This window comes from Octodon degus, unplaced genomic scaffold (genome assembly GCF_000260255.1).
Source record: "Octodon degus isolate 3935 unplaced genomic scaffold, OctDeg1.0 scaffold00075, whole genome shotgun sequence".
Classification (NCBI taxonomy): domain Eukaryota; kingdom Metazoa; phylum Chordata; class Mammalia; order Rodentia; family Octodontidae; genus Octodon; species Octodon degus.
Genome location: NW_004524651.1, coordinates 4174582 through 4192552, shown reverse-complemented (window position 1 = coordinate 4192552; position 17971 = coordinate 4174582). Strand labels below are relative to the sequence as shown.

Below are 17971 nucleotides of genomic sequence, written 5' to 3'. Positions count from 1 at the left end.
CCTCAAAAAACCAAAAGGGCTGAAGCTGTAGCTCAGTGTGAAGACCTTGGATTTAATCCCTAGAACTGCAGAACCAAACAGGACCCTGCTCTGTTCTCTTGTGAAGGGGCTTTTGTACATCCTGCTCTCTGCTACACAAGTCTGCCGCCTGGTTTTCATAGTTAATGTCTAAATGGATTTTTTTTTTTTTTTTTTTTTTTGTCTCCCCTAACCCCAAGACTGCTTTGGAAGATGAACAAGTGAGAGGAAAAGCAGATATTAGCCTGGAATATCAAGTTAAGGAGTTGTGATTTTATTTGTAGCTATTAAGAAGCCTCTATCAACCAAAAAAAAGAAAAAAAAAAAAAATTGCTGAGGAGATAGCTCAGTTGCTTAAGTGCCTGCCTGGCAAGCACAAGATCTTGAGTTCGATCCCCAGTACCAAAAAAAAAAAGCCTCTGTCAAATGTGACTAGCAGGTCAAGTCAGATGAGATGATTGAAACTTGGCCATTGTGGAAGTTTTATTTTTTATTTTTATTTATTTATTTTTTTGGCAGAACCAGGGATTGAACTCAGGCCCTTGCGCTTGCCAGGCAAGCACTTATTCTACTGAGCCATTTCCCCGGCCCAGTTGTGGAAGTTTTAATATAGTGGACGCATCAAGCAGAGTCAGAAATAAAATAAACTAGAGGCTTTTTTGTTTGTGTTTGAGGAATCATCATGAAGGGTCCATGCCAAGCTGTGTCCCTAGCCTTTTTTTAAACTTCAGGGTTTTTTGGTTTTTTTTTTTTTTTTAATTTGAAACATAGTCTTTTTTTAAAATTTTATTTATTTATTTATTTGTGTGTGTGTGTGTGTGTGTGGCCAGCTCAGCCCACCAGGGGGCGGGGCTGACTGGCATGTGGTGCTGGGGGATTGAACCGTGGTCCATGTGCTTTGCTAAGCTTGTTCCAAGTAAGTGCTTTAGACCACTGAGCCATCTCACCAGCCCCATGAAATATAGTCTTGAGCTAAGTCACTAAGTCGCCTGTGCTGTGTTTGAACTTGAAATCCTCCTGTTTAGCCTTCTTTAGTGTTAGGATTATAGGAAAACACCACTATGTCCAGAGATTAGGTTATATTTTAACTAAGTGTAAGAAATGGGATAATTGGAATAATCTTTGCAGAAATAAGGATATGTGGAAAGAGAAGTGGAAAATTGTAATGGACAGCTTTCCAAAGGCCAGAGTTTTGAAAGCCTTAAGAATTTTAAAGCCTAGGTAGCATTTTTTTTAGTGCTGTCACTACTACCCTACAGGATTTTGAAATGGACAATATAATGACTCAGATTTTTTTTTTCTAATTTTCAGACAGGGTCTTATTGTTTAGCCCAAGCAAACACAGTGATCCTCCTGCCTCAGCCTCCTGAATGCTGAGATTGTAGGCATGTACCACCATGCCCAGCCATGATTCACCTTTTTGAGTATAATGATTAACTTTTTTTTGGAGGATAACAAGTTGGCCTATAAGAAGTAGGAAAGGGCCATTTTACTTCTGTGTCCCTGAAATCTTGCCTGTCAGCATTAAACATTCATTTTCCAGACCTCTGGCTTCATTTCTGTTAAAGAAAAGGGATCTAATGTAGAGGTTGGTTTGAAATTTGAGGTCTTAACTCTTAATGTATTTTGCTTGGAATTGCATGTCTATACTCGCTGTTCATTCACAGTCTGTCTAGGAGACTTATAAAGAAGAGATTATGCTGAACTGATGGGTCATCACCTGCTGCCTTCTAAGGAGACCGAACATACAGTGAGCTGCCAGCCAAGCCACAACTTGTCATAGGTTAGGCAATTTAATAGTAGTATTCTGCTTTTAATCTTGTTCATTCAAATGCACAGACATAAATGGGCAAATCAGGGAGGGACTGGAATATTGAAGAATCTGGAGTGTCCCATAAATGAATAAAAATTTTAAGTAGGCATTCTGAGGTAGATACAGAATAGCTGTGTCGGTAGAGTGAGGTAGTTGGTTAAAAACATCACAAGTGCAAGCCTGGAGGTGTAACCTGATGGTAGAGTATTTGACTAGCATGCTGCTGGCCCTGGGTCTAGTCATCCCTATCAGTGCATGTGCCTGCACGGACATGGATACACACATACACACACGGACACACAAACACACCCCAAATTCCTCAGAAATATAGAACAGGGGTGAGTCCACATTATGGTTAGGAAGCAGTGAACATCTGATGATAGAGCAGTGATTGTTGTTGAAATCTGCGATCAAATTTGAACTGCTTTTGGGATTATATGATCAGACTGTTCTGTAGTTTCTGATTTTTATATGGTGGTGTTTTGTCTTCCCTATTGCCACATTTCTCTTCACAATAAACCCCTTTTTCTATCTCAAAAAGCCTAACATTAAGCTGTGCATAAAATTTATTGAGCAGATAAAGATGTGCTTTTAAAAATGTTTTTGTTCTTGAAATTATACAAAAGAAAAAGTACTGGGGCTGGGGAGATGGCTCAGTAGAATAAGTGCTTGCCTGGCAAGCGCAAGGGCCTGAGTTCGATCCCTGATTCCGCAAAAAAGAAAAAATACTGCAGAGCACTTACCCAGATTATAATGAAATACTTAGAATCTTAATTTTAACTTTTTTTTTTTGGTATTGGAGATTTAACCCAGGGCTTTTGCACTAAGTTACATCTCCAGCCCTTTTATTTTCAAACAGGGTTTTGCTAAGTTGTCCAGGATGAGCTCAAACTTGTAGTCATTGTGCTTCTAAGAGTACTGGGGATTACAAGTGTGTTCCACCACACCCAGTCAAAATTTGTTTTAGAGATTAATAACTCCCTGCACTTCATTAACATTAAAATAAAGGAATTGTTTTTCTAGGTTTTACTTAAAATGGCCATAACACCCCTACCAAAAAAAAATTTGAAAATCTGGACAGAATAAATTGAAACAATATTTTCTATGCATTGGACAACAGCAGTGGAGGGCTATGGTTCCTGAAAGAAGGGGAGTATACCTGGTGACTCCATTCACCTACACATACCAACTTTGCCTGGAGGCAGAGAAGAGAGATCTTGACACACTGAAGAAAGAGGTAAGAGATAAGAATTTAGGGAGACTGAAGCAGCTGGAAGTTGCAAGACATAGTTCTAGCAGAAGGACACAATAAGTACTGAAAATGTGCATTCAGTGATTTCTGTGGTGTTCTGCTGGATGTATATGCATAGAGTAAAACTATAAAGCTAAAAGATGCTTGCTTAATGTGAGTTGACAGACTGCAGGGGTCTGAGGAACCATGAGCCTAAACTAGGTCATTAAAGGAATTTTATAGTAAAAATTAAGAATATGAATAAATCTATATATTAAAGAGATTGAATTTGTGATTGAAATTTCCAGGCTTAAATATCTTCACTGGTGACTTTTTTTTTTTTAACATTTAAGGAGGAAATAATAACAATCATAAACTCTTGGGTTTTTTTAAAAATTTTTGTTGTATGTATTTAATACAGGGTCTATAGAGTTTCACTATCAAACTTGTCATCGTATTTACAGTCCCCCAAAGGCTGGGATTACAGGCATGCATCACCATGCCCAGTCTCAGTCACCGTCCCAGCACACCCCAGGGGCGTGGCTGGCACAGCACGCTAAGGATCAAACCCTGACTGCTGCACTCTGCCTAAGCAGGCGCTTAGTCTGCTGAGCAATTTGGCCAACCCTTTAAACTTTTAATTTAAAAAAAGGGGGGGGAAGAGGGCTGGGTAGATGGCTCAGTAAATAAGCGCTTCCCTGGCGAGCACAAGGGCCTGAGTTCAATCCCTGGTTCCGCAAAAAAAAAAAAAAAAAGCACTTTTTGGAACATGAGGCCAGTATTACTTTGATTCCCCAAAATACAGAATTTACTAAAGACATACAGTATGTCTTTTGATCACAGGCACAAAATGTTTGACAGAAAAATACTAGCTGTCAGAAACATAAAACTCATTTAATACTCCAGCCAAATGGATTTTATCCAAAAGAATGCAAAGGTGCCAGGTTTGATTGAATACTAAAAAATCATTTACTATCATTTTGTTATCAATTGAGTCAGACTTAATGATCATCTAAGAATAGGGAGGAAAACTTATGATGAAATTGAGCACCTCTATTTATGATTAAATCTCAGTAAATAAAGAATTAGAAGAAAACGCTCAGCTTGAGGAAGGTCAGCTATCAGAAAGTCCTTAAGGCAGTGATTTAATGAAGGTGACACACTGGAGCCTCCCTCTTCTGGTCAGAAGCCAGGCAAAACTGCTTTCTTTTCTGGCTTTTGTTCAGTGTTGTGCTGGAGGTGCTTCCCAGTGGATTAAAGCAGTGGGGGAGAGGTGTACATGAAGGGAAAAACAAAGCTGTTTATTTGTATACATGATCTTAATGTACAAAGTCCCGTGAGACTTTTTTAGCTAGTAAAACGGGTAAGTTTAACAGTCACTGTAACACAGTCGGCATACAGATGTTACTATACAATATACATGTGTGACTATGGGTTGAACAATTGAAAATAGAAATAAAGTGATAACATTTGTAGTAGTATAAAAAAAAATGAGATGCCTAGAGATAACAAGAATTGGACAAGACCCATACACTGAAAACTACAAAAAATTGCTGAGAAAAAGTTTGTAAGACCCAAATAAATGTAATAATGGTTTGATGGATCAAGAGATCAATATTCTTAAGGTGTCAATTTTCCCCAAATTGTTCTATAGATTTAATGTTGCCCAAATCAAAATCCCAGCAGGCATTCCTGGAGAGACTGACAGACTAATTTAATTGTAAAATTTGTGGGGAAACACAAAGATGCCAGTACGTGATTTGCAGACTATGACTTGTGGGCCAAATCTGGCCCATCATCTGTTTTTGGAGAATACTTTATTGCAATCCTGACATACTTAATATGTTCATGTATTATGTATTGCTGATTTTGCAGTATCATGACAGAGCCAGGCCATCCTTACAGAGACCATGTGGTCTAAAGCTTAAGGTGTTTGTTGTACAGCCCTTTACAAAGAAAATGTGCTACCCCTGCCTTGAGTGTCCAGAGCAATTTTGAAAAAGATGAAAAAACTGGAGGTCTTACGTTGTCTGATTTCAAGACTCTTACGGCTTGTGTGTTGTTGTCCCCCAGAACCTCACATAATCATAGAGGGAGGGCTTTCAGAGATGGCTCCATGTAGAGTGTGTGGTGCAGGGGTCAAGAGTGTTCAATTAGTAAAACAGCCCACTCATGGTTTTGGAATGGTTCTGGCTAGGTTAAAGGTATGTGCGCTATACCCACCCTACAGCAGGTAGCCTGCATGCAGTATAAGCAACAAAAAGAGGTTTGCCTTTCCCTCCCTTGTTTTTGTTACCTTGTGGGTGCCACGCGGTGCCTCTCTGCCAACTCACCCTACCGTGGACACAGCTGATTATGGACTAAAACCTCTATAAATTTTGAGCTAAAGAAACCTCTCCTTTAATTTTGGATACCAAGTATTTTGTCTCAGCAATGAGAAAAGACAAGGACTTATTGTAAAGCTATAATAATAAAGGCAGTAACATAGACATGGAACAAATATAGAAATAGACCCAAGCATATAAGGATAATTTTTGACAAAGATACCAAGTTAATTCAGTGAGATATGGATAAATTTTCAACAAATTCTGTTTAAGAGAACCAGATATTGCTTTCTTTAGAGCATCTATGGAATTCAGCTTTAAGTGGGTCAGTATGACTGAGTGAAGAGTTCATATTTCTAGTTGAAAACAGGAAGTTGTCTGGTGAAGAATTCTCAGCAGAGACCAATCATCAGTTTTTTTAATTCTTGATGTATATATGAGTCAACATGATTGAAGAATATGTAAAAATATAGTAGTACTATAATGATACTTTTTTGGGCAGTGAGGTGGACATGGGGTTTCATTACGTAGTTGAGGCTGGCCTTGAACTCAGCCTGAGTGCTGGAACAGGTGCGCACCACCATGCCTGTTTGAAAATAGTATTTTTGTTTCCTGAACATAGCAGAAGAGTGCCCAAGTAAAGAATTGACTTGAACATACACTTCCCTAAAATATAAATAAGTAAGAAGCAAACTCCTGAAAGCATGTTCAGTGTCAGGTGCTTAATCATTAGGAATTGTAAATTAAAACTACAAAGAGGTATCACTTTATGCCTATAAGGATGACTTGAAAAAACAAATACCTGATAACAAGTGTAAAGAACATGAGGCAATTGGAATCTTCATTTTGATAGTGAGAATAAAAAGTGTTAAAGCTGTTTTAGGAAAGTCATGTCGTTTCTCATGAAGTTCTACTTCCATGTAATTCAGCAGTTTTTACTCCTGGGTATTTACTTAACTGAAATGAAAGCTTACACTCACAGAAAATGTATAGGGGTATGATCACAATGGCTCTGTTTCTAGTTTTCAAATACGATTCATGTGCTCCTCCGCTGGAGAATGAGTAAACAAATTGTATATGCATACTATGACATAGGACTTGGTAGTAAGAAGAAATGAACACTGATACAGAGGCAGGGGTCTCTACAAAGGTGAAAGAAATCAGAATCAGAATGTTGCATAGTGTACTATCTAATACAGTTACTGTGGTGTTTGGAAATGCACAGCTGTAAGCACAGAAGTCAGGTTGGTGATGCCCTGGAGCTAGCAGGAAGACTGCTACAGAAAGGCACAGAGGAATGTAGGGGGCTGTAGAATAGCTTTTTATTGTGATTGATGTGATGTCTTAGTTACTTTTCTCTTATTGCTGGGACAAAATACCCAACACCCAAAATTAAGGAAGGAAAGGTTTATTTATTATTTAGCTCATGGTTTGTGGAGGTTTCAGTCCATACTCGGCTAGCTCCAAGGCAGAGTGGCACATGGCAGAGGACAGCAGTTCATGGTGGTGGAAAACAGCAAAGAGCAAAGCCAAAAGGGAAGGGTAGCAGCAATAACAATGGCAACAGAGACCAAGTCTGTCTTTCATGTTGCATTCAGGCTACCCACCCCAGGCTGGGTGTAGTGCTCACACCCGTAATCCCAGCACTGGATCATGGATTAATCTCACAAACTCTAGAAATCTGCCCCATAACTGCATGAGGCTTAGACAACTAGACATAAACCATAATATGTGGCATTGATTGCCATAGCTGTATGCACTTGTCAGAACTTGCAGGCCTATTAATAAAGGAGAATTTTACATAAGTTATACTCCTTTTTTTTTTTTTTTTTTTTTGGCCTTTGAGACAGTATCACTATGTAGTTCAGGTTGGCCTTGAACTCGCTTTGTAGCCCAAGCTGGCCTCCAGCCTTAGCCTCCCAGAAACTGAGATTATATGCCCAGCAATATTTTAATTTTTTTAATGAGAGAATGTTAGAAGCATTACGAAGTATAAGATAGTTCTCATTGTATCCTAGTAATGTGCATTCTTAGGCTGGCACTGAACCTGATTTAAATAAAAAAATAATATACCTCAGAGGATGAGTTTGCTATTAAGGTGCTTTTTATAGATTTTGGCAAATTAATGATAAAGATGTTTAGCATTTATTCAGCTCTTGACTGTTATTTCTATCTGAACTAGAAATCAATGGTTAATTTACTATTTTTATGATTTTTACATTATTCATATAGTAAAGGTCTACTTTCATAGTAAATATAGCATCAGTTCAGATGTATTTTGTCTGCTACTTTTTGATAAATATTTCAATTGCCAAAGCTTCCTAGAGTGAAATGTAAAAGATAGGTGTACAGAGTATTTGGATCCTATCTAGGTAGACCCATGCATACATCTAATGGATTTTTGAGGATGTGAAGCAGCTTAAATTTAAATTCATTATAGGTGGCAATCCAAAATAGCTGATACGGAAAACTGCTTAACAGCTTTGCAGTAAAGAATATGTTTAAATTTAAACAGCTAAGTGTGATAGTTAGCCAGGCTGTCAGTTTGAATCAGAAGCATCCAGCTGGTTGGCTTAGCAGGTTTCTAGGTGTGTCTCGATGATGGATTTACTAAAGAGGGAAGCCTGGCTCAGCCACAAGATAACTCTCTGGGCACACCGTGTGCTGGTGCACGCCTGTAATCCCAGTGCTAGGGAGGCTGAAACAAGAGGATCACTACAAGTCAGAGCTGTGTAGTGAGACCCTGTACCAAATACATAAAATTAAAAAGAAAAAAAAAAAAAGCCTCATAATGAGTTGGAGAGACATTAGCTGTTAGGCTTGTACCCTGGTTGGAATAAAAAGTAAAACAAAAAGGGTTTTCTGTTGCTTTGGAGGAGCTTCAGTCTTTGCTATCCCCCTTGGACATCCATCTCCAGACTTCCTCAAACAGGACTCTGTGGTGAGCTCCAGGCCTTTTTTTGACTGGACTAGATACACTAGATGTCCAGCATGCAAGTGGCCCTTTCATACTCTTCCACACCTGATCTACGGGTGACCACTGTAAGCCTACCTTATAAACTCCTGTATTTATATATGGATATATCTCGTGTGTGTGTGTATACCTTCATTAAATCTGTTCCTCTAGTGAACACTGACTGATGCAGCTCCATTCCTAGGTAATTTCGGGTAGGTGGAAAGAATGACGCACATACACCCACCCAAAGACTTCAAAGACTTGTTGGATTGTTTGTAGCAGCTTTCTTTCTAATAGCCTAAACAGGAACAACTCAAAAAACCATCAGAAAGAAAATATAGTTATAGCCATGTAATGAAATTCTTCACACAAGTAGAAATTAATGACCTATTGAAATATGCAACAATTTGGAAAGTTTAATGAAAAAATACAAAAATTACAGTGATATGATTCTATTTGTGTAAATTTCTAGGAAAGATAAATCTTGAGTAAAAATCATTGGTTGTTTAGATTTGGAATGAAGATTGCCTGGGAAAGGTGCTTCACAACTTTTCGGAAATGATTAAAATATTTTATATTGTGATGTTAGTGTTGGTTGTATAGCGTTATACACTCACAAAAATTCATTGAGGGGCTGGCCAGATAGCTTAGCAAACTAAAGCTCCTGCTTAGGTAGACACAGGGACCGGGGTTCAATCCTCAAGGTACCGTGCCGGCGTCACCCCAGGGGCACATTGAAAGGCAATTGAAGACTGGGTGTGGTGGCATGTGCCTATAATTGCAGCACTTGGAAGACTGAAAGCAGGAGGATCACTGAGTTCGATCTGGGTGGTGAGGCCCTGTAGACCCTGTACTAAATGCAGGAAGAAAAAAAATCCAAAAATTCACTGAACCTTGTGCTTAATTAAGATGGGTGAATTTTATAGTAATTCATTTAAAAAGTCTATAATGTGGTTTTAATGTTGGTTGTATAGTTTTATATGATTGCAAAAACTCACTGAACCTTATGTTTAAAATTGATACATTTTATAGTAGTTCATTTAAAAAATTAGAAAAAGGTATAAATTTTATAACTTTAAGGCTATTTTATATTTATATAAATACTTTAAGGGAAGTTTAGAATTATTTTGTTATAATATTAAATCCTGTTTGTTGAAAAGAGATTTACTGTATTGAGCATTGTCAAGTGATTTGGGTCCCCAACCCCAAATACCTGAGACAACAGTTGTGTACCCCTGTGCATTCTAGATATCCTTTTAGCTGCAAGTAACAGAGCCAGACTAAAGCTGGCTAGTACAGTAGGCATTTGTTGTCTCAGAGTGAGGTTCTGGAGCTCAGGTGTTTTGGGGTTATTTAGTCCTTGAACTTCATGTAGGCGCCAGGTCTCTTCATCTTCCTACCTTCTCCTCTGGTAGGTACTTGGTGGTCTCTGCATGGCTACCCCAGATTTAGCATCACAGATGTTAAAGAAAAAAAGGGAACATTCCTGTATTATATTCCTTTTTTACAAGTTAGAAAAACTTTCTAGAAGCCTGTGCTTGTGGATCAGTCAGCAAACTGGCAAGGCAATAAGAGCTCCTGAGTGAGTTAAGTAATTCAGTGTTACCTAAGTCTAAATAGGTGCCAAGGCCCCCAAAGGACTTTGCAGGTGAAGAGTAAGTCAAATGAGGGTTCTTTTATCAATGAAGGACAAGACTGGAAGTATCTGTTGTGTTAGATTATACACTTAATGATGGAGAGAATCAGTGGACTAGACGAATTACATAGGTGTCTTGATAATAAGTGTGTATTACCAACTTACTAATACGTTATAACCCAAAAATTCTCTGTCTACCTAATGATTAATTAATTCAGATCACTACAGTGTATCCTTTGTCTTTATGATACTAAAGGAATGTTCTTGCTGGGCTGATAGAAGACTTGCCTAGCTTGCATGGGACCCTGAATTCTGTCCCTGGCACTAGGGAAGAAATGGAAAGAGAAGCACTCTTGCTAACATCACCAGTGGAAGCAGGCATAGTGGTGCACGCCTGTAATCCTAGCACTCTGAGAGCCTGAAACAGGCCGATCACCCCAGCCTGGGCAATTTAAAAAGACTGTCTCCAAAGAGAAAAAGGAAAATAAATAAATCTGCAGATGTAGCTTAGTGTGATGGCCCTGGATTCAGTTCCCAGCACTGCTAGATAGATAAGGTGGGATCCTAATTACTAAGTAGCTGGCCTTTTAAAATTCATTTAAATGCCACTTCATTTTCTTCTTGAAAGCCTGTCCCTTTTTTCCTAGTGTATTACTTATTTCTTATTAAAGGTTTGCTTAATTAGAAAATACTTTGAAGTTTCCAGAAATGATGCCACACACCTATAATCCCAGCACTTGGGAGGCTGAGGCAGAAGGATCTCTTAAGTTTAAGGCTAGCCTGGACTACATAAGAGTTCAAGGCCAGCCTGCACTACATAGTAAGACCCTTTCACAAAAACAGATATTTTTAAAACCCTTTAAATGAAAATAACTATTATTCATTTAACACATTAATTTTTTTTATTTTCCCCCAATACTTAAACTATTTTTTCTCGCTATGCAGCTCAAACTCATAATGATCCTCCTGTTTTCAGCCTCCCCAGCACTGGGATTACAGGCATGTACCACCACACCCGGACTCTTTGGGCTCAGTGTGCCCAGGGGTGGGGCCGGCACAGCATGTGGTGCTAGGAATCAAAGCCCCGTCCCTGTGTTTGCCTAAGCAGGCACTTAGTCTGCTGAGCTATCTTGCTGGCCCAACATTTATTATTGTTTTCTTTCAAGAAAGTAAATACCATAGATACAGTTGGAAGTTTCTCTTGTTAATAACTAACTGCCTTTTCTAGGGTGGAAGTATTCCCAGGTTTAATTGTTGTTGCCTATTTCTTTTCTTGTGCATTTCTTGTGTGTTGTTGTGTTGCCCAATGTTGAATTCATTCTTCCCTCCAGAGCTACACCTTGGTTGAGTTTTATTATTAATGAAAGAGTTGGTTAAGCTATGAATATACTTTTGTTTAATCTTTCCCTGGTTTCTATCCTTTTTTGAACTTTAGACATATGTTTTTAGTCCTTTGTCACTTCATGATCTGTTCCACCCACACTTAAAGTGAACATCTGCAACTCATTATTGATCCGTTTTTGCCTCTTCTTTCTACTCTACAGTGCATTATGATTATACTTACATTTGTATCTTCTCTTGCTATTAACTATTTAAAATTCTTGGTATCTTTTGTTTTATTTTACTTAGTTTGAAAAACTTGTATGCAGACTACAGTTGTCCTTCTTAGACCTCTATAGTCCAAAACTTCTCAAGTAACAAATAATCTTTATATATCAATCCTCTACTTGTGGCTGCCCATCGTGCCATACTTACAAATACCTCCATATGTTCCTGCCACAGAGCAGTTTTCTGTTCCCTAAGCACACATTGCTCCTCCTCCCTCCAACCCCCCACCCCTAGTATTTGAGCCGTCTACATACTCTTTTGGCATCCTGGAATATCCTGTTTTGTGTTCCTGGAAATGTCCAGCTCTGCAAGGGCTTCCTCGCACATCACTTCTTTTGCAAAGCTTTCATTCCTGAGAACGCAAGACAGAGCTGATGACTTCTGATGTATTCCTATAGCATTTGTAGCTCCCTCCATTCTAGCATTTTTTTCCCTGAAGCAGATTTTACATTTTTTAGTACTCTATTTGTTTCTGATGCTTAGAGTCAGAATTCAAAACACTTGCCTAATGTAACAAGGCCGTGGGTTCCATATCAAGTAGACGAGGGGGGGCTGGAGAGATGGCTCAGTGGTCTAAAGCACCTACTTGAAACAAGCTTGGCAAAGCACAGGGACCTCGGTTCGATCCCCCAGCGCCACATGCCAGCCAGCCCCGCCCCCTGGTGGGCTGAGCTGGCCACACACACACACACACACAATAAATAAATGTAATAAATAAAAATAAATAAATATTAAAAAAAAAAGTAGAGGAGGGGACAGTTTCTTATGCTTATTTGTGTTCTTTTTATTTTTCAAATTTTTTTTGTGTGTTCTTTTTAAAGAAAAGGGACCATTTCTTGCCATACTCAGCTGTTAACAGTGCCTAGTAGCATATATATTGTTAATAAATACGTATCTGTTTGTAGTTTGCAACTTGGAAGAGATTGTCCCATAAAAGTATGTTTCTAAGGCAACCTGTTCACTTAAAAATATAAGTCACATCCTATATATATATATATATGGGGGAGTGTTCAGGGTGTCAATACTAGATTGGACTCGTAGTGATCTGCCTGTTTATAGCCTCCCAAGAGCTGGGATTACTGGCACATTCCACCATGCCCATCTCAGTTGCCATCTCAGTGTGCCCTGGGGGCGGGGCCGGCACTTTACTTGAGCTATTTGGCCACCCCTTCCATCCTGTATCTTTAGTAAGTGTTTCTGAACAGGATGAGTGGCCGTCATACTTCCTAAGTGTTGATACTGTTTTTTTGGTAGAAAAGATTGAAAATGGGGATCTGTCTTGGAGCTGTTGGTGAAAGGGGTATAGTGGATGTGACATATTGGGTCAAAAATTTTGGATTAAGAAAAGGAGCTGAGGGCCAGTGAGATATCTCAGCGGACTAAGTACCTGCTTAGGCAAATGCCGAGACTAGAGTTTTACTGCACTGGCCCTACCCCTGGGCACACTTAACCAACCACCAAGACTGGGTGTGGTGGTGCATGCCTGTAATCCCTCCTCTGTGGAGGCTGAAAAGAGGAGGATCACTACGAGTCTGAACTGGGTAGTGAGATCCTATACGAAATATACATTTAAAAAAAAAAGGGGGGGGGCCAGGGAGATGGCTTAGTGGAATAAGCGCTTTCCTGGCAAGTGCAAGGGCCTGAGTTCAATCACCGGTTCCGCAAAAAAAAAAAAAAGAAAAAGAAAAAAAACCGAGGTAGCTCAGTGGAATAAGTGCTTGCCTGGCAAGCATAAGGTCCTGAGTTCAATCCCTGATACTACAAAAAAAAAAAAACAAAAACAAAAAACCTGGAGGACAGAGTAAGAATAGTAGTGTTGTAAGGCTTGTGATAAGGTGGAGAAAAAAGTTTCTGAAGGAGAGGACTTGAAGCTAGGTGTAGTGCCCTTAAGAAAGGCTTCAGAATGAAGAAGACTGAAGATGAGGAATTAAGGAAACAGGGAGTGGATAATTACAATGTCCTCTCTTGAATTGGTGTGCTACATCACAGCCTACTGTGAAATTGAAAAAAAAATTAAAATAGTTGGCTTCTTCCTCATCATTGTACTCCTTTATACAACTATTTTTTCTAAAACTAACTTTTGTAATTGTCAATGTCTTTAATATTTAGAATATGCATATTAATTTTGCTAGTTCCTTGCAGTGGTATTTTTATATTTTTCTTCAGTTTAACACTTAATGGATATTTATTAACAGTTGGCTGAAATTTAGTCTTGGGCATTGAGTTAGGATTTTTCAGTCTGATATATGTACAAAAGTATCTTGTTTTAGTTTGCGTTTACTGAAGACTGAGAATTTTGGTGTACTTTATTTTCACATGATAATTGGCTTTCATATTTCTTTGTAAATTGCCTCTTGGTTCTCCCATTTTCTTTGCTTGTGTAACAGTTGTTGATATTAAGTATGTCAACAAACTTTCATATCTGTACATTTATGTGTATATTGAAAGAAAGAACATAATCCAAATACGAAGATATTTTCGTATCTTTAGCTTTACTTAAGTTCCCCTCCATCTGAAAGTTACATAATCATATCTATTAGTCTTTTCCTTTAAGGATTCTACTTCTGTATGTGGTTTAAAAGATTTTTCCAGGCCAGTGAGATAGCTCAGCAGACCAAGCGCCTGCTTAGGCAAGCACAGAGACTGGGGTTCTATCCTTGGCACCACATGCTGAGCTGATGACCAAGACTGGACGTGATGGCGCATGCCTGTAATCCCAGTGCTGGGGAGGCCAAAAATGGGAAGATCACTTCAAGTCTGAGCTGCATAGTGAGACCCTGTACCAGATACGTAAAAAATAAAGTAAAAGACTCATTGCTATTAATCCCTTCTCCAAGTCCTCTGCTTCCCTTCAGGCACACTTTTATTCTTGCTGCTTTTTGAAACAGATCTGGAAGTCCTCTTTCGTGTCTTTACAAGGTACGATTAAAAAAAAAAGTAAATGTCTACTGCCAAATGCCATCCAATGGAAAGTCAGGTCAGAGCGTTACCACAGTCCTTATTCTTTGGATCTGGTACTTGTTTACCACATTTTTCATTGATTTAGAACATTGAGACAGCTTCAACAGTGCAACTTTAGTTGTGATGCCCACAAAAAAAGAATATCCAGAACTGCTTTGGAAAGTGACAAGAACAATGAGAGATACTTGTGTTAGAAGTGAGGGGGAGGATTATGTGGGGGCTTCTTGGTGATGTGTCTTTTACTGTAGTAAATTTGTTTTTAAATTTAAATATGTATTTTTCAATCATATCTCATATTTTAAAAAGTTACTGATACAGGCTGGCCAAACATCTGAGCGGATTAAAGGGGTTTCATCCCCAGCGTACCGTGCCAGCCCCTCCCCAGGGGTGCCCTGACAGGGCAATGGAGACTGGGTGAGACTGGGCGTGGTGGCGTGTGCCTGTAACCGCAGTGCTTGGGAGGCGGAAAACAGGCACATCATTCCGAGTCCGTTCTACATAGTGAGACCCTGTAGACCCTTACTAACATTAAATAAATAAATATATTTTTTAAAAATCACATCTCATATAACTACATTCTAAATTAGTATTATATAGCTGAGGTTGTAAGTGTTTATCTTATCACTCACTTATTTTCTCTGAATGTTATGATAAGGAGAAAGCTACTTAAGAATGACCTTTAACAGTAAGTGAATTGAACAAGGCATGGCAGTGCCTACCTGTCGACTCAGCTCCACAAGAAGCTGAGGTGAGACAATGGAAAGTTCAAGGCCAACCTGAGCAGTTCAGGGACACTCTTTCTCAAAATTTAAAAGGTAGGGGAAACAGCACAACACTTCCTGGGCTCACTCCAGTTTGGCAAAAAAGAGGGAAAAGTAAGTCAATTAATGAAATCCACATTACTGTCTCCACAGACATGAATAGGATAGTGTCTGGCAGGTCTGGTCCCATCTGCCCTGCCACAGGGAGGCCGCGTGGGCCTGGCCAGCCAAACCAATGCTGGACCTGGAGGTGGTGCCTGAACACACTCTGGGGAACAAGCAGTGGGAATTCATGCTGGTATCCCCTAAGCCATGACCTCATCCTTAACCTGACTCAGGATGGGATCAAATTACTGTTTGATGCTTTCAGAGATTTAAGGTGATTGAAGTATATGACGTGACTCAAGTAAAGTTAAAATACTGCGGAGTGCACTTCAACTCTTAAGCCATAGCTCCCACCACTGAAAGATTGACCAGTCTTTTGGCGCAACTCATCCTGGAGTATACCATTCCACCAAGCAGCTATTTCACCTCAACTTCAGAGGGCTGTCTTTCTTTTTGCAGTTAGATTCATGGACTAAAGCTCCCAAGTATGAGCCCAATTTTGCTCATGGTCTAGCTTCTCTCCAGATACCCCCATGGAGCAACTGTAAAACTAATGTACATCTATAGTGGTAACAGCCTACAAGATACCATGGCTCCCATGATGCCACTGAGCTGTTTCCTGGGCAGTGTATATGCTGAGAGTATAGATCTTCTTTGTGATGGAACTGGACCCTCAGGTTTACAACTTCGCCTACTTGATGCAGGTTGCGGACCTGGTCTATTAACAGAGGCTAAGATGCAGATATTTGAACATTCTGTGTATTTTGGTGATTCCTGCCAAGATGTTCTTCGCATGCTTGGCTCTCCACATAAGGTCTCCTATAAATCAGAAGACAAGATGAAAATGCATTCTTCTCATAAACAGATTCCATCCAAGTACAATGACTAATATTTTAATTCACTCTTGGAGTGGACATCTCCAATACAAATACACACGAAGTGAAGAAGTTTGTTCTACATACTAATTATTCTGAGCATGATATTTATCACCACTGTGAGTTCAAGATCCCACTAACCATAAAGAAAGAAAATGAAGATGGTCAAATAGAAACTTGCACAACCTATAGCAAGTGGGACATATCCATGAGCTCTTGGGCCATCCTGTGGAGAAGCCTGTTATCCTGCATAGGTCCTCATCCCCATCCCCTGATCCAGTCATTTATCCTGCATAGGTCACCAACCCATTTGACTCCACATTTTGCTTTGGTCTTCAGTAGATGATCTTTGAGATCATGCAGGACAGCTACATTGCCTCTATGACCCTGTGTGGCCCTCCCAGGCCTGGTACCCAGCTGAGGACAGCAGAGCTCCTCTAGGAGCTACCTGTGCCCCTCTGCCCATGCAACTGTAGGTGACATCCTGCTTGGTGGGACTGTGTGCCACCCTGTGGATTTTCTTGGACACTTTGTTAGTGTTGAAGAGCTTTTGGAATGTTTAAAGGTAGGCTCAGGCTGGGCACTCTGCTGTGGGACAAGGGGCCCAGGTATTCCCCTGTCCGTCCTAAGCCTGCTGCTGGCAGCAGGGAACACAGACTGAAAAGAGAAGCACTAACTTTGAGCCTTGATACCTGTACCCAGGAGTTGTGGACTAACACAGAAGAAGGCACAACCTGTCCATCCTTGTTCACACACACTGGGAAAACTTGGACCCTTTCTGTGGCTGATACAGGAATTCAAGATGAGGACAGAGTCCTGCCTTTGGCTCCACACTGCCATGTGACCCTTTAGGCAAACAGGCAGCAGTGTATCTGTAGTACTTGATTGCAACATTTGCACTACATCTGCTTTAGTCACTTGAGCTGGCTGTGGTGAAAGCGGTCCACCTGCCCTTGTCTCTTCCTTTTGTGTGTGCTCCCTGTCAGGCCCAAGAGGCACCTGGTGAAACAGCTTTCTGTCATCCAAGTATGTGCTCAGGCCTGGTTTCCACTGCTACCACCCATTCACAGCATTTATGTTTGCCATGTACCAGGTTTTTAAAAAAGAGATAATTCTACCAATTATAGAGAAAGCCAGAATTACAGATAACAACATATACAGCACCATCAGTGAATGGCTAGGATTTTTTAACAGGTAGATTTTGGGCAGAGGCAATTTTAGGAAGAAGAAATCCCTTTAAAAAAACAAAAAAACAAAAAACAAACAGGAAAGCCTAGAGTGTATGTACATGTTTGGAAAACGGTGTGTGTGTGTGTGTGTGCGCGCGCGCGCGCGCACGCTTAAAGTAAGTAGACTGGGTGTGGTGGCCCACCTGTAATTCCTGCACTGGGGAGGCTAAAACAGGAGGATCACTACAGGTCTGAGCTGCGTAGTGAGACCCTGTACCAAATACATTAAAAAAAATAGAATGTCAGAGAGGTTGTGTTGCGCACGACCTCGCCAGCAAGGAAGACGCAACACACAGCTCTTCCTTCAGCGGTTTATTCAGGCCCTTTACAGCAAGCTTCTTCTTTTCCAATCCCCCAGCCCTTGGCTAATAGATACTCCCGAGCCCAATCCCAGTGCGCCACGTAAGGATCGCCCATGGGTCCAGCATATGCGGAAGCGAATCATGACTGCAGC

At 40.0% G+C, this 17971-nt stretch overlaps 1 protein-coding gene and 1 pseudogene across 1 annotated transcript in view; both read left to right on the top strand.

Moving 5' to 3' along the window:
* Positions 1–1707: 1707 nt before the first annotated feature.
* Yes1 (YES proto-oncogene 1, Src family tyrosine kinase) overlaps positions 1708–17971 on the top strand; it is a 50684-nt gene continuing 34420 nt past the window's right edge. Inside the window, exons 1-2 of the mRNA XM_023720422.1 lie at positions 1708–1801; positions 2855–3068. The gene's annotated coding sequence lies outside the window, so the exon portion shown is untranslated. The remainder of the gene's footprint in view (positions 1802–2854; positions 3069–17971) is intronic.
* On the top strand, positions 15544–16729 carry LOC101563673 (annotated as a pseudogene).